The sequence below is a fragment of the Henckelia pumila genome, chromosome 4, assembly GCF_033568475.1.
Source record: "Henckelia pumila isolate YLH828 chromosome 4, ASM3356847v2, whole genome shotgun sequence".
In the NCBI taxonomy this organism is placed as follows: domain Eukaryota; kingdom Viridiplantae; phylum Streptophyta; class Magnoliopsida; order Lamiales; family Gesneriaceae; genus Henckelia; species Henckelia pumila.
Genome location: NC_133123.1, coordinates 149299356 through 149315693, shown reverse-complemented (window position 1 = coordinate 149315693; position 16338 = coordinate 149299356). Strand labels below are relative to the sequence as shown.

The following is a 16338-nucleotide window of genomic DNA, read 5'->3' as shown; positions in this document are numbered from 1 at the left end:
CAAAACTCACAACCACTGAAAAATAATATGAAATGTGTAACGTGCTGACATAATCAAAAACATGCATGTGACTCAGACATCTATCACGGTCACGGGGTCACTGCATGCCCGCTCATACATCCTCGCCTCCGGTGGGTACAACCTCATCCTCAACGTACTCACCTGCACCATACCAGTGTAGTGAGCCTAGAGGCCCAACATGCTAACATAACAAGGGTTTAAAATAATTTAAAACAATTAAATACTAATACATACATATACATGAATGAGCATGCTTGAAAATTTCATAACATAACATAACTTAACTTAAATAACATAATACATAAACATTGTTGAGCAATTTATTTTCTAACATCGCATGGTTGTATCCGTAGTGTAACCTTAAATCATACATTAAATACTGATCAGCGTGGAAACCAACGTACGTGGCAGTGACGAATCACCTCTTAAATTGGCAGTAAACTGCCCTTCAATAGTTCACATATGGGGACGAATCCCCCTTAAATTGTCACACTACTTCAACTTCCAACATAAAATATTTTATTATTGCTCAACCTTAAACATTTAATTATGCATAAAATTATTTCATGAATGCATGTACTTAATTAAAATGTGTGTCCTTCATATATATTTAATTTAAATTTCTTACTAACATATAAATATTAAAATAACTTCAATGCATAAAAATAATTAAATATATAATCAGGACACATGCAATTTTCTCATGGATGGTCCTAGACTGCTGGCCCTAACACTCAAGCCCAATTACTTAAATCTGGCCCAATAACATACTTAAGCCCAATAAAATTGTTCTAAGCCCAATTAAAATAATTTAAAGCCCATAAAACATTCTAGGCCCAATAACCACTTAAACTGGCCCAATGGGCCCAAAAACTCAAAGACTGACCCAATAACTTTCATGGGCTCAAAAGCCCATAAAATTAATGGACTAACTTAATTAAAATTTTAAAAGCCCAAATAAAATTATTTGGGAGTCCAAATAATTTTATTTCAAATTAATTGGTCCAAAAACTCATTAATTCATAAAATATTTTAAAAATAAAAATACTCGAGCCCGGCCCACCAAACCCGGACCCGAACCCACTTAACCCGACCCACTACCCTACTGACCTGACCCGGACCACACCTAAAACCCTAGAACCCGATCCCTAGCCCCTTCTCGGCTGCGGCCGTGAGCAGCAGCCACTCCATGGCTGCTGCCGGCCTGCTCCGGCCGCCCCTGACCAGAGCACCGCCGCCCAGACGTAGCCCACGTCTGGGTGGACCTGACTTGACCCAGCCCCAGCCCCCATGCAGCCTGCTCGTCGAACCCGAAGCCCTTAATCCCGAAACCCTAGACTGCGGCTCCTTGGGACCCGATCGACTCTAGATGGTTTCCTGGCTCGTTTGGCTCGAGCCCCTCGAGCCATTCGGTCCAGACCCTCCTCACCCTACCTAGGACTCTGACCAGCAGCCATACCATCCATGGTGGACCTGAAAACGTGATCATGAAGAAGGAAAACAAAGAACCTTACGCATAAACTGAAACAACCGAACCATCTTCTGAAAAACTTGAAAGTTTTTGATGCATACACAATCCACACAATATAATATCTGATAGGTACGAAAAATTTGGAAGAAAATCATGCCTTTCATCGAAAATGAAGAAAAAAACGGGCATGAGACGATTCCGGGACGACGGGACGACGACGACTTGCTTTGGACCTTCAAAAACGTGGCTATGGTGTTCTTCCTTAGGGTTGCTCGGTTGAGGAAGATGATGAATAGTGGGGGTGGCGGCTGAGAGCGTGAGGGATCGGTGGGTTTGGGGTAGATTAGGTTAGAGTTTTATTTTTAATTAAAATAGGTTTTAGGATAATTAAAAGTTTTAAATATAAAACCTAAAATTTTAAAACTCTAAATAAAAACTAAAATCTAATAATTTAAGTTAATCATATACAAAATCCCGAAATTATAAATTTAGGGAATTTTAAAAATACTAAAAAGTCAATATTTTGGCTTATTTTGAATAAAAATGGACTCCTAAAATTAAATAAAATTAAATACTAAAAATTTTGAGATAATAAAACTCAAAATAATATTTTAGGGCTCTAAAAAGTCTCATGAAATTAATTGGCTAGAAAGTTGTCATTTCGTCCGTCCACGGTCCCGTCTACGCGATAAAATAATTAAAATACTAAAAATCATAAAAATCACTAATTATGGGTTAAATGCTTAAAAATAAATTAAATCATGCACAAATAATTCACATAATTATTTAACCCATAAATCTAAAATTTAAATAATTAAATATCCTAATTATGCATGCGGATTTACGTATTTAAAAATACCGGGTGTTACATGCCTAGCCCCTCTTGGATCTACCCGCCTCGTCCAATCGCAAACCTGCCCCATGGAATAGGGTGTCCAGAACACAGAGTACGAGACGTGAGCATAAAACTCTCAATACGAGAGTATGAGTATACATGCATGCAAAGTGAACCCCCTATAAACTCGAGGTCAAGGATCAGATAACAGAGACCGACCGGGCCCTGGTATGTAGCACGTTGTGCCGTCGCTTCAGGAGGTGGCTCCCATACCATAATACCAGTGGATATACCGGACCCAAATCGATGGAAGTCCAACCACTAACAGGATAGGGAAAAACCCTACTAACAGACATCTCGAAGGAGATAGCTCAGTATGCAAATGAATGCAGCATAAATCAATGACATATAAACCATGCAGTCACATAATACATGCATACTCAGACAGGATATCTCGAACAGTACTTCCGTACCTCAAATACTAGTCAAGTGCTATCAGCCCTAGGTTCATGCCTATAATCCGCGCTACACTGCCAAATGATACTACTATTATTATAGCGCTCTAAAAGCCTTAACTAAGCTATTGCATACTTCTAAATATTTATAGGAAGCAAAAGCTATACCTTCGTTCGTCGTTAGCCCTTTGATGTCGAGGCCTCCAGAACTTGGGCACAACTTCGCTACGACTATCGAACGCCTCGACGACTCCCGGGTCGAGCCTAGGAAGGCTAGAACAACTCGAATATGACTAGAATAGAGAGGAAATCCGGAATTGGCAATTGAAAATGAATTCTTGGCCTTCTATTTATAGACAACGATCGGAGCCTCCGATTCTCGATCGGAACTTCCGAACCTCGATCGGAACGTCCGATCCTGCCATCGGAGCTTCCGAAGATCCTGATCTGCCACGTGTCAAAATATCATTTGTTGACTTCGGATAGGGGTGATCGGAGCTTCCGATCCAACCACACGTCATGCCTGACGTAATACCATCGGAGCTTCCGATCCTGCATCGGAGCTTCCGATCCTGTTCGGAGCTTCCGAACTCACCTTCGGAGCTTCCGAACTCTTTCCAAGTAATTATGATTAATTCCTTAATTACTGATTTTGGTTGCGGGCTACTACAGTTATCTTTCGTATGGATCTTCTGCATATCCACACTTCCTTCCTCTACTACTTCTCGTACTAAGTGAAATTGAACTCCAATATGTTTAGTCCTGGAATGTAAGGCTGTATTTCTTGCAATGTGCAAGGCACTCTGACTGTCACAAAACAGAGAAATCTTTTTTTGTTTGTGCTCAAGCTCCTCCAATAACCTTTTAATCCATATTGCCTTCTTGCAAGCTTGAGTAGCTGCCATGTATTCTGCCTTCGTTGTAGATAATGCCACAATCGTTTGCAGTTTTGAAACCCAGCTTACTGCACCTCCTCCAACTGTAAACACATATCCAGTATTAGATTTTCTCTTATCCGGATCACCCGCATGGTCTGAATCTACATAACCCCTGAGTGTAAAATCTGATCCTCCAAAACATAATGCAGCATTCGAGGTACCCTTAATGTATCTAATGATCCTCTTAACCGTGCTCCAATGCTCTTGTCCAGGATTCGCCATATACCGACTGACTGCTCCCACTGCTTGTGCAATGTCTGGTCTTGTACAAATCATGGCGAACATCAAACTTCCCATTGCTGATGCATACGGTACTCGAGACATCTCCATCTTCTCTGCTTCACTGCTAGGACACATCTCAGAAGATAACTTGAAGTTAATAGGAATAAGGGTTGAAACTGGCTTACTATATTTCATGTTGAAGCGCTGCAAGACTTTCTTCAAATAATTTTTCTAGGAAAGCCAAATCTTCATATTGCTTCTGTCTCGATGAACTTGCATCCCTAGAATCTTGTTTGCTGGTCCCAAGTTCTTCATATCAAATTCCCTAGTCAACTGTGCCTTCAATTCTTGGACCCAATCTTTGTTGGGGCCTGCTACCAACATGTCGTCCACGTACAACAGCAAAATGATATAATCATCATTACAAGACCTCTTGAAATACGTACAAGGGTCTACACTGAGTCTGCTGTACCCAAGGCTCATGATATAGGAATCAAATCTCTTGTACCAACACCTCGGCGCCTGTTTGAGACCGTACAGAGATTTGTTCAACCTGCAAACCAAGTTCTCTTTTTCCTTTTCTGCAAAACCTTATGGCTGGAGCATATAGATTTCTTCTTCAAGATCGCCATGAAGAAATGCCGTTTTCACATTTAGCTGTTCTAGATGTAGGTCAAACACCGCACACAATGCCAATACTACTCTGACTGTTGAAAGTCGAACCACAAGAGAAAATATCTCATTGAAGTCAATACCTTCTTTCTGAGTGTACCCTTTGACAACCAATCTCACACGATACCGCTCAACTTGGTTATTGCCATCATGCATGATCTTATAGACTCATCTGTTACTGATAGATTTCCTTCCTCGTGGTAGTGTAACAAGATCCAAAGTTTTGTTCATGTCCAATGCTTCCAATTCTTCCTGCATCGCTGTTATTCACAGGGATACATCCGAGCTTTGAGTAGCCTCATGGAAAATCGATGGCTCACCATCCTCTGTTAATAGACAATATGCAATGTTGCTTTCAATGACATAATCTGAAAGCCAACTTGGTGGTCTTCTCTCTCGAGTTGACTGTCTTACTTTGAAAACTTTTGACTCAACTAGTTCTTGTACCTCGTGGTCTGGTACTGCTTCACAAGAAACTTGATCTTCGTCTGTCTTATTTTCCACCTGAATGATAGTAGTTTCTGAATTCATTGTGCCTTTGTCTCCCTTCACTTTATCTTCCTCGAAGATAACATCTCTTCTGATGATAAGTTTGTCGACAATAGGATCCCACAAGCAAAACCCATTTACTCCATCAGCATAGCCCAAAAAGATACACTTTCTAGATTTGGAATCCAACTTCGATCTTTGTTGTTCATTGTACATAACGTACACCAAACCAAATGTATGTAACCGAGAATAATCAGCTGGCTTGCCAGTCCACACCTCCATCGGAGTCTTCAAATCAATCGTCACTGAAGGGGAACGCTTGATGATATAAGAAGCGGTTTTGACTGTTTCTGTGAGGACGTCAGTTCTAATTGGCTAATATCAAATAATCAATAATTAAACATCATTAATCAAAAGCCAAAAGAAAAAGAAATAAAAGAATTTTTTTTTTGAATAGTGTTTCCAGATGAATAGTGCCGCGCTCAATCCTACGAACTCGTAGGATCGAGCGCACCAATTTTTGCAAAGTTGCTGCCTCAACAGAATTAAGGGTTGGGCTCGATCCTACGAAATCGTGGGATCGATCGCGCCCTCTGCCCAAAAAAAAATCAGAAACAGGGCAAGCTTGCTACCATTCAAATCCCATTCATATCTTCAATCTAAAACATGCATCAGCACTTCCAACATGCATATTACAATACAAGGTAGTTCTAGAGTTATACATCCAATCCAAACTAATAGAACATGCTTTCTATCTAAGTTTACCATCCAAAATACAAATCGAGTTTGAAATAATCTAAGTTCGATTACAAAAATCGACTTCTACACACCAAGGCCTCACTCTATCAACTCGACCACCTAGCCATGCGATCTCTGACTCGGTCCTGCCCCACCTGTCGCCAAGAACACATACAAAGACAAGACAACAGCCGGATAATTCGGTGAGAATAATATTCCCAGTAAAAGTTACTAGCATGCAATATCAGATAAGCATCTCAAAATGAAATACATCAGCTTCCAAATATTCAATATCAACCATGCAATTCCAAGAAAAATCAAATGAAATGCATGTCTTTAAAACTCTGGGATTATCAAGTCCGGATAATCAAGAAATTGCTGCTTTTGCTTTTAGGATCCCGAGGATGAGATCACGTTAACAACTCACCGACTCTCCCGATCGAGGTGGTGCTACGTATCTCCATCCTCTAAACTTTGGTGCGACTATAAGGAGTATGCTAGCACTAGGCGAACCTCTACGCCTAGGCCACTCGCTTAAAAGCCCCCAAAACGTCTAACATAAAAGGGTCGTCCTGCCCGCTGAAATCAAGGATTCTTGGCTCAAGATGAATGCAATGCAAAACATAACTCATTCAATAAATTCAAGTAATTCAATTAACATGCAAGTATGTGATTTCTTCGGAACACTCGAATCAAGTCGGATTCGAGTCACTCGTTCCATTCCAGTATAAGTCATCTTATATCTTTTTTCAAACGTTGATGCTCCAAACCTGGAAACAACAACGATTCCTCAAACAAGATTCAATCAAACTACCTCAATCGATAATAAGAAATCGATACTATACCGGCTAAAATATTCAAAGCGATGCACTCCTGCAACCTCGAAACTCAACGGCCTTCGAACGAATCTGTACAGAGGCAAGAGAAGATCAACAGCGACGATCAACTCAAAACGGTTCAAAAATCTCAATTTCAAACCGGCGGCATAACGGCTATATTTTAATCAAACCGAAATCGCAGACAACATAATATCAATCCAATAAACTTAAATCAACCAACAATCAACTAAAACAATCTGATTCCAACAAATCTCAAAACCCAAATTCTCGAATAATATTCCAAAAATCATAACAATTCCGAACGACGCTCTATTTCAAAACCGACAGAGGATAAACGATAAGAACTCTTCCAAGAACAACATACTCGAAACTTAATCGATTCTAACAACATTCGAAAAATAGAAAGTGTCCGATCGAAGAAAAACTTACTATAGAACAAAGCTCTCGCGACCGTGATCGCTAAACTGCCTTCAGAAATAATTTCTAACAGACGGATCGAGCTCGGACTGAAATCCAAAAGCTTGAAGACACGTTGGGGAATCTTCAATGGAGGGAGAGGCGATGGGGGAGGAGATGGAGTGAAGGAATGGGTCAACTTATGCTTAAATATCTAACAAAACTCAAATTTGCATTTTAGTCCCTGAAAAATCCAAAATTTGCAAAAAGGACCCTAATCAAAATCAAGTCGGCTCTTGAACTCTGTAATCTCCGATTATCTCAAATAAAGTAAAATAAGATAAAATCGGGGCGTTACAATTCTCCCCCTCTTAGAAAAGATTTCGTCCTCGAAATCAAACATGGTTCCAACACGAACTCTGTCTCTCCAAATACTCCCTCAAGTTCGTCAATCAAAAGTCGACTCATTCTTGCCAGAATAATCCTCCTCTACTTAGTCGTAATTCGAATCATCCCTGGTTTCAATCTCATGTGACACAGAGATCATCTTCAATTAACGGGGATCTTCCTTCTTCTCGTACAACTCTTGAAAAGTGCCTCTGAAGTTTGACTCATCTGATCTGGTTGTCCGTCGTTTTGATGGTATTGAACTGAATAAGTTGTAATCAAAACAACAAAAGCCTCTTCGAAGTCTTTGCCGAAAGAATGAGTGCAACGAGGATCTCTATCTAAACTGACGGGCTTCGGCAAGCAAGACATCTGACAACCTCTGACAAAATATCAATTCTCTGATCCTGACTAAAAGTCATTATGTACGGAGTACGGTAGCAGATTTACTCCATTAGTCAATCATAAACAGATAGTTGATAAAATAAGAACGGATCTACACTCCAACCAGAAGTGAAGAAATCATCGGTCAAAGAGAATAATTGTAGTAGATAAAATAAGAATAAATCTTTCAGTTAAACAAACTGATCTCATAAGATTCAGTTTAGACAAAAGTGCATTCTCTGGAGATAGCTGAGAAATAGGCTCCACGATGATAAGAATCTCTCAAAGAATCTGTTATATAATTCATAATCTACAACTCTCCGGTACAGACACGATAAGATCAATAAGAATTCTAAATTCATATAATACTTCTGATAGATTCAGTTCAAAGGATCTATAACACTGAAGACTAGTTAACAATTCAAACGGTAGTACAACAGACAGTAGCAAAGAATCCTGAATCAAAAATTCTTACCGGAGGATTTCCACTCGTCTATTGACTCGGATCAAAATCTGACAACCTTCCAAAACTCAAACACGGTTGCCCCGTACTGGATAAAGCAACTAAACAGATAAAAAGAATATGATAACTAAAGTGCACTGCTGCTCCATCCCGACCAATTCCCATCAATTCTAACTTTGGAGATTCTGAAATGACTCTCCCGAAAGCCATTTCTTTTCTCAATTTGAACAAAAGAAACTACGGAATGCAAAAACTAAAAAGGCAGAGGATGCATCCTAGTAATATCCTCAGTTAAGAAATAAGGAGCGTAACAGAACTATCAGAATAAGAGTATAAAATCATACTCAACGGTTACCTGCTGTGTCATCATCGGGTGCAACACAAGTCTGCGGATCCTCGTTGAGAGCAAGATTCAACGTCTGATGAATCGGAGTTTAATTCATGATCGAAGAGCCTCTAAGTCGATTCTGGTGCGGCGGCTGAAATGAGTGAACCACACGAGCTTGTCTCTCCTGTTGAACCATTGGTCTAAAAGAACTCCCCGACTGAGATCCACTGGTATAACGTTGAGGATATCTCCTAACAAAGTGTCCTGGTAGATGGCAGATATTGCAGCATCCAGAAATTCCGAGACTATGCTCGCTGAGGTGTTGACCTCCACAATTATTGCAAGATAAATCGGAAGATCCTGAGCTATGTCCGGAACCAGACTGTTTTGATCCGCTGGAGCTAGAAGAACTACTCCCATACTTCTTGAATGACTGTCCTCTCGGTTGCAAAAGACCCCTAGTGGTACTTCCTCTGTGCATGGTCGATTTTTGGAACGGAATCTGCCTAAGAAATTCAGTTTTAAACAAACTCCACAAAGCAACCAAACCTTGATTCTCTAATGCCTTCTTCCTAGAAATCCACCAACTTTTGGCAGTCCCTTGCAGTTGGTACATAACTATACGAATTCTACGGTCATCGTTGTATTCCAGAGAATCAAATAACTGGTCGATTTCTTCTAACCAATTTACACATTCCACCGCATTCTCTGTACTCCTCAGGGCAGGGGGTTGAAAGGTCTGGAACCTCATCAACAAGGCTTCCATCGGCGTCGGAGTAACGTCCATTTTTGCAAAGTTGCTGCCTCAACAGAATTAAGGGATGCGCTCGATCCTACGAACTCGTGGGATCGAGCGAGCCCTCTGCCCAAAAAAAATCAGAAACAGGGCAAGCTTGCTACCATTCAAATCTCATTCAAATCTTCAATCTAAAACATGCATCAACACTTCCAACATGCATATTACAAATACAAAGTAGTTCTAGAGTTATACATCCAATCCAAATTAATAGAATATGCTTTCTATCTAAGTTTACCATCCAAAATACAAATCGAGTTTGAAATAATCTAAGTTCGATTACAAAAATCGACTTCTACACACCAAGGTCTCACTCTATCAACTCGACCACCTAGCCATGCGATCTCTGACTCGATCCTGCCCCATCTGTTACCAAACACACATACAAAGACAAGACAACAGCCGGATAATCCGGTGAGAATAATATTCCCAGTAAAAGAGACTAGCATGCAATATCAGATAAGCATATCAAAATGAAATACATCAACTTCCAGATATTCAAATATCAACCATACAATTCCAAGAGAAATCAAATGAAATGCATGTCTTTAAAACTCTGGGATTATCAAATCCGGATAATTAAGAAATTGCTGTTTTTGCTTTTGGGATCCCGAGGATGAGATCACGTAAACAACTCACCGACTCTCCCGATCGAGGTGGTGCTACGTATCTCCATCCTCTAGACTTTGGTGCGACTATAAGGAGTATGCTAGCACTAGGCGAACCTCTATGCCTAGGCCACTCACTTAAAAGCCCCCAAAACTTCTAACATAAAAGGGCCGTCCTGCCCACTGAAATCAAGGATTCTTGGCTCAAGATGAATGCAATGCAAAACATAACTCGTTCAATAAATTCAAGTAATTCAATTAACATGCAAGTATGTGATTTCTTCGGAACACTCGAATCAAGTCGGATTCGAGTCACTCGTTTCATTCCAGTCTAAGTCATCTTATACCTTTTCTCAAACGTCGATGCTCCAAACCTGGAAACAACAACGATTCCTCAAACAAGATTCAATCAAACTACCTCAATCGATAATAAGAAATCGATACTATACCGGCTAAAATCTTCAAAGCGATGCAATCCTGCAACCTCGAAACTCAACGGCCTTCGAACGAATCTGTACAGAGGCAAGAGAAGATCAACAACGACGATCAACTCAAAACGGTTCAAAAATCTCAATTTCAAACCGGCGGCATAACGTCTATATTCTAATCAAACCGAAATCCCAGACATCATAATATCAATCCAATAAACTCAAATCAACCAACAATCAACTAAAACAATCTGATTCCAACAAATCTCAAAACTCATATTCTCGAATAATCTTTCAAAAATCATAGCAATTCCGAACGACGCTCTATTTCAAAACCAACAGAGAATAAACGATAAGAACTCTGCCAAGAACAACATACTCGAAACTTAATCGATTCTAACAACATCCCAAAAATAGAAAGTGTCCGATCGAAGAAAACTTACTATAGAACGAAGCTCTCGCAGTCGTGATCGTTAAAGTGCCTTCAGAAATAATTTCTAACGGACGGATCAAGCTCGGACTGAAATCCAAAAGCTTGAAGACACGTTGGGGAGTCTTCAATAGAGGGAGAGGCGATGGGGGAAGAGATGGAGTGAAGGAATGGGTCAACTTATGCTTAAATATCTAACAAAACTCAAATTTGCATTTTAGTCACTGAAAAATCCGAAATTTTCAAAAAGGACCCTGATCAAAATCAAGTCGGCTCTTGAACTCTGTAATCTCCGATTATCTCAAATAAATTCAAATAAAATAAAATCGGGGCGTTACAGTTTCTGCCCAAAATGACTTGGCTGAGTGGCAGTGTAAGCCGTCGTCAAGTGTCTTTTGATGCCATCGTGCTGACAAAATTCATCAAATTCATCACTGGTATATTCTTCTCCATTGTCCGTCCTCAAACACTTGATTTTCTTGTCAAAATCACGTTCAACCCGCGCTTTGAAAACTTTGAAGACTTCGAAAACATCTAATTTTTTCTTGATTGGATACACCCAATATCTCATAGAGAAATCATCAATAAACGAGACAAAATAAATCTCGCTTCTCCTAGGGACACCACCGGTGCTTGCCAAACATCAGAATGAATCAGCTCCAATACTCCTTTGCTCTTGGCAGTAGATGTGCCAAACTTTAATCTGTGTTTTTTACTGGTAGCACAATGCTCACAAAAGGGTAGAGTCACTTTTGTAATCCCCGGCAACAGCTTCCGTTCTGAGAGAATCTTAGAAATGACCCTGACTCAACATAAGTAATAATTAAATAAAATGCGGATTTTTCAGAAAATTTTATAAAAATTTCGGCATGACCTATTTGTTTAAGTGAAAACCCGCCTGTCTCAGACAGCAAATAAAATAAAATAGAAGAAATAAACAACCAACGACACAAGTAAACTAGACCGAGACAATAACAAGAACCCAAGAAAGAGATTCGACATAACAAATATCTAAAAGTGTTTAAAAATCTAATGTTTACATGCCCAAAACAATCCTAACTAAGCATTTCATATACATTTGACAAATAAGCAAATAAATGCTTCATAACATATAAATTCTAGTAACTATGCGGAAAACGAGCATAGGTCGGAGGGATGTGCCGTGCCCGAATCGTTGTCCACTCGATAGTCTTGCCCCTCGATCTAAATGAAATACTTCTCACCTGAAAACAATAAGTGTAGTGAGTCTAAAAACTCAGCAAGAATATGAAGGGATAACGAGTACTACGTAAATACAAGCACAAGCAGATTTAAAGTAGCATATACTAAAAATACCTTTGTTTTGTGCCCTTACTTTAAACAAAATAGACTTCTAAAATGAATGAACATAAATATAACATATGCATGGCTAAGTCATAAAAATCAATGTAACTGCATAAAGTGTACTGAAACATAGACATAAATACTTTGAACTTAGATCCTTGAATTGTGACTCTGTGATTTCGATCATGATCAAGGCTGCATTGCACTATGCCGCAAGGAAGTCAGGATTTCTTCCAACCCGTCTTGCCCATACTTGGTAAGGGAAGCTAGGATTTCTCCCGACCCGTCCAAACCCATACTTGGTAAGGGAAGCTAGGATTTCTCCCAACCCGTACAAACCCATAAATTTGGTAAGGGAAGCCAGAACGTCTCCCAGCCCGTCCAAAATCATCCTCGGAATTTATTTCCTAAGCAATCATTTTACAAAAAAACGAATTCCGGGCAGCAGCCCTGTTTTTAAAGAAAAATCTGCACCTCTCTTTTCGAATGCCTAGAACTAAACCGAAACTTAACCGAATTAATTCTCGCTTTCACCAACGTAATCCCAACATCCTAAAACAATTCCAGACCTGAGCCCATAGCCAAATTCTGATCTTAACCCAACCTTAGCCTCTTTTCAGGATTTCTTTCAACCCGTCTTGCCCATACTTGGTAAGGGAAGCTAGGATTTCTCCCGACCCGTCCAAACCCATACTTGGTAAGGGAAGCTAGGATTTCTCCCAACCCGTACAAACCCATAAATTTGGTAAGGGAAGCCAGAACGTCTCCCAGCCCGTCCAAACCCATACTTTCTATAGTCACAATCATCTCACTTTGTTCCAAAAAATATTTTCTTTCATTCTTGAACATGAACTTAGCATGCATATGTAAATATGACGTAAATGTAAATATATATTGATAATCATGCATATGACTCACACATGGATGATTGGGATGGTGATTTAGGAACTAAACCAAAAGATGGGAACACTAAATCCATAAATTTGTACTTAAGACAAAATGAGAGCGGTTTGCCCGTAAAATTTATAACTTACTCGATTCTTATTCAAAAAGAATTCCGCTTGAAACCACGACTCCATGACACTTATAACTAGGTAGAAAAATCATCCTCGGAATTTATTTCCTAAGCAATCATTTTACAAAAAAACGAATTTCGGGCAGCAGCCCTGTTTTTAAATAAAAATCTGCACCTCTCTTTTCGAATGCCTAGAACTAAACCGAAACTTAACCGAATTAATTCCCGCTTTCACCAACGTAATCCCAACATCCTAAAACAATTCCAGACCCGAGCCCATAGCCAAATTATGATCTTAACCCAACCTTAGCCATATATTCCCGGACAGCTCAAACTTTCCAGAAATTTCTGCTCACGCCCACCTCTTGCACTTAACCAAAAACTTAACCATGACACTCCCAAGTCCCCCAAACCACTAGACTAGGAATCAAGATCAGCCTCTAGTTTCTTCATAAGCACCTAAAACCTGCCCATAACCTGCTGGAATTCAGCTCCAAAAATGGCAGCCTCTAAACCACAAAACCGAGCCCTACTTTTTCAAATTCGAAAGATCTACAACTCCATCCCCAAGCTAACTTCAAGTCATCCTAGTTGCTACCATGTGAACTACATATCATCCATGGTAGCTCTAAATCACCAATCCAAGCAACACAACAATATCACCCCATTTTCGACCAAATAAATGAAAAAATGCATTTATGAAATTTCAACTTAGACAACAATGAAATCACCATCTCAAACTCATAACTCATTTTAAATCCTCAACATTAATCGTAATAAGAACATGGCAGAGAAATCACCATGGCCGAAATCCCACAAGAAACAGGGCACAACACTGAATGTTTTCGAAACACAATGAAAATGCATAACCCCATTCAAACAACATACATGGTTCGATATTTACAAGCATAAAACATAGCATTTTCGAAAATAACAGGGCATAATCGAAACAGGGCACTAACGAATTTTCTGAAAATACGAAATGCATACACACAAATTCATACACAAGACGTAATAATCTACTTGGGGCCAAGAAGGAACCATATTCTTGCCTAGCTACGGAAGAAAAGAAAATAAAAATGAAAGGAACAAGAGTTGCTGCGCCGATGTGAGCTGGGAAGGGCTGCACGAGCTGGAGTTGCTGAAACCGAGCTCGATGGAGGAGCTGCAGCAGCGAACAGCTCGCCTATGGAGAAGGCCCGCCGGAGAGGAAGCAGATGGAGGAGCCGCGGCGGCTTAAGGAAGAAGAAGGTGAAGTCGATGGAGGACTTGGAGAGAAATGTAGAAATGTCGTGAGTGTATGTATGTGTGTTTGGCCGTGAGAAATGAGTGTAATTTTGGGATTAGGGTTATATATTAAGAGCCAGTTTGAATTTTATAGAGATTTTTTAAAATAAGTGCTTTTAAAAGGTACAATTTTTTCCTTTTGAAACAGTTCTAATTTTGACTTTAAAAAGTGCTTATTTAAACATTTTTTTGATCAACCAAACACCTTGTTAACTGAAAAGTACTTAAAAAAGTGCTTTTTTGGCCTGACTTTTGAAATCAAACGGGGCCTAAATTGGGTGAGTGAGAGTTGTATATATATAATATATATATATATATATATATATATATATAAATAAAATACTACACACTAATAATAATAAAAGAAAATGTTAATTTAACTCAACAACTAGGATTTATGAATTTAATTGCACTAAATAAAATACAAGCTTGAAAATTCAAGAATTTAAACACTTTAAATATTTCGATGTCACGACAACGAGTAAAATATTTAACTATCAAGCAGAGCGATTTAAAATAATTTAAACAAACTAGACTAACGTTTAAAAGCAATTTAAATAAATACACAAGCGAAACAAAAAAAAATCTTTAAAATGATTTGGACAATTAAAAAGAATCTAAATAAATAAGGTAGACATTTAAAATAATTTAAAATAACTAACCGCTAAAGTAAGACTATTTAAAATAAATAAGTTGGACACTTGAAAATATTTAAACAAATAAGCTAAACATTTAAAATCATTTAAAAGAATAAACTAAACAATTAATTAAAATCATTTAAATAAATAAACCTAAACAACTAAAAACATTAATTAAATAGTTAGTACAATAAAAATTATTTGAATAAATAATAAAAATATTTTATTAGCACATAATTTCAAATAAAGAATTTAAATCAATTAAACGAAAAATAATAATAATCATAATATTTATTTAATTTAATGCATGTCATTTAGTAGATTGGATTTAGGCGTCACAATCTTCATTCCTCGTTTTGACATATGCCCGAGCTTTTTATACTACAACACTGCTGATTCTTCTCCCAAACCAATTGATGCAACAGCTAGTTCCGCCTCTTTGTGTGTTTCTCCCATCAGTATATACAAATTTGCAGCAACCTTTTCCACCTTTATAACCACAAGCGTGCCTTTCACAATCTTCATGATCTCTTTCTCGATACGAGTTTTGCACCCAATATCATCCAATTGCCCCAAAGACAAAAGATTCTTTGTCAGGCCCTTCACATGTCGTACCTCCTGTATGGTGCGAATAGTACCATCAAACATTTTGATTTTAATAGTACCGACCCCAGCGATTTCCAAGGCATGATCATTTCCCATGAATACAGATCCGCCCGAGACTGTTTCATACTGATCGAACCATTCTCTCTATGACTTCATGTGTCATGTCGCTCCTGAATCCATAATCCATGCATCACAAAATTTGTGTCTGCCTTCCGCAACTGTTGCTGCTTCGCTGAATAGTATTTCACCACTTCCTAAAGTACTGACCACATTTTCTTGAGATCCCTTTTCGATGTTCTTCGTACACTCTCTCTTGAAGTGCCCTTTACCACCATATTTAAAGCAGTAAATATTCTTCTTCTTACTTCTTGACTTGGATCTACCATATCTGTGGCTCCCACTGGAGTCACGCTCCGTCAATCTTCCTCTCGTCATCGGTAAAGCCTCTACTTGCTTCGACGTTGCCAACCTATCTTCCTTGTTCCTTCGACGACTTTCTTCTCCAAGAACCGCATTTAAGACGTCGTCAAAATTTAAATTATCTGAAAGAACATTATTGGTAATGTTGA

The 16338-nt window shown here is 38.9% G+C and overlaps 1 long non-coding RNA gene across 1 annotated transcript; it reads right to left on the bottom strand.

Annotated features, from left to right (window-relative positions):
* Positions 1-11877: 11877 nt before the first annotated feature.
* Positions 11878-14562, bottom strand: LOC140865625 (uncharacterized). The gene is made up of 2 exons (XR_012144658.1): positions 14291-14562; positions 11878-12123 (listed from the first exon to the last, which is right to left on the bottom strand). It is a non-coding gene; the product is annotated as an uncharacterized lncRNA (long non-coding RNA).
* Between the last annotated feature and the right edge of the window lie 1776 nt (positions 14563-16338).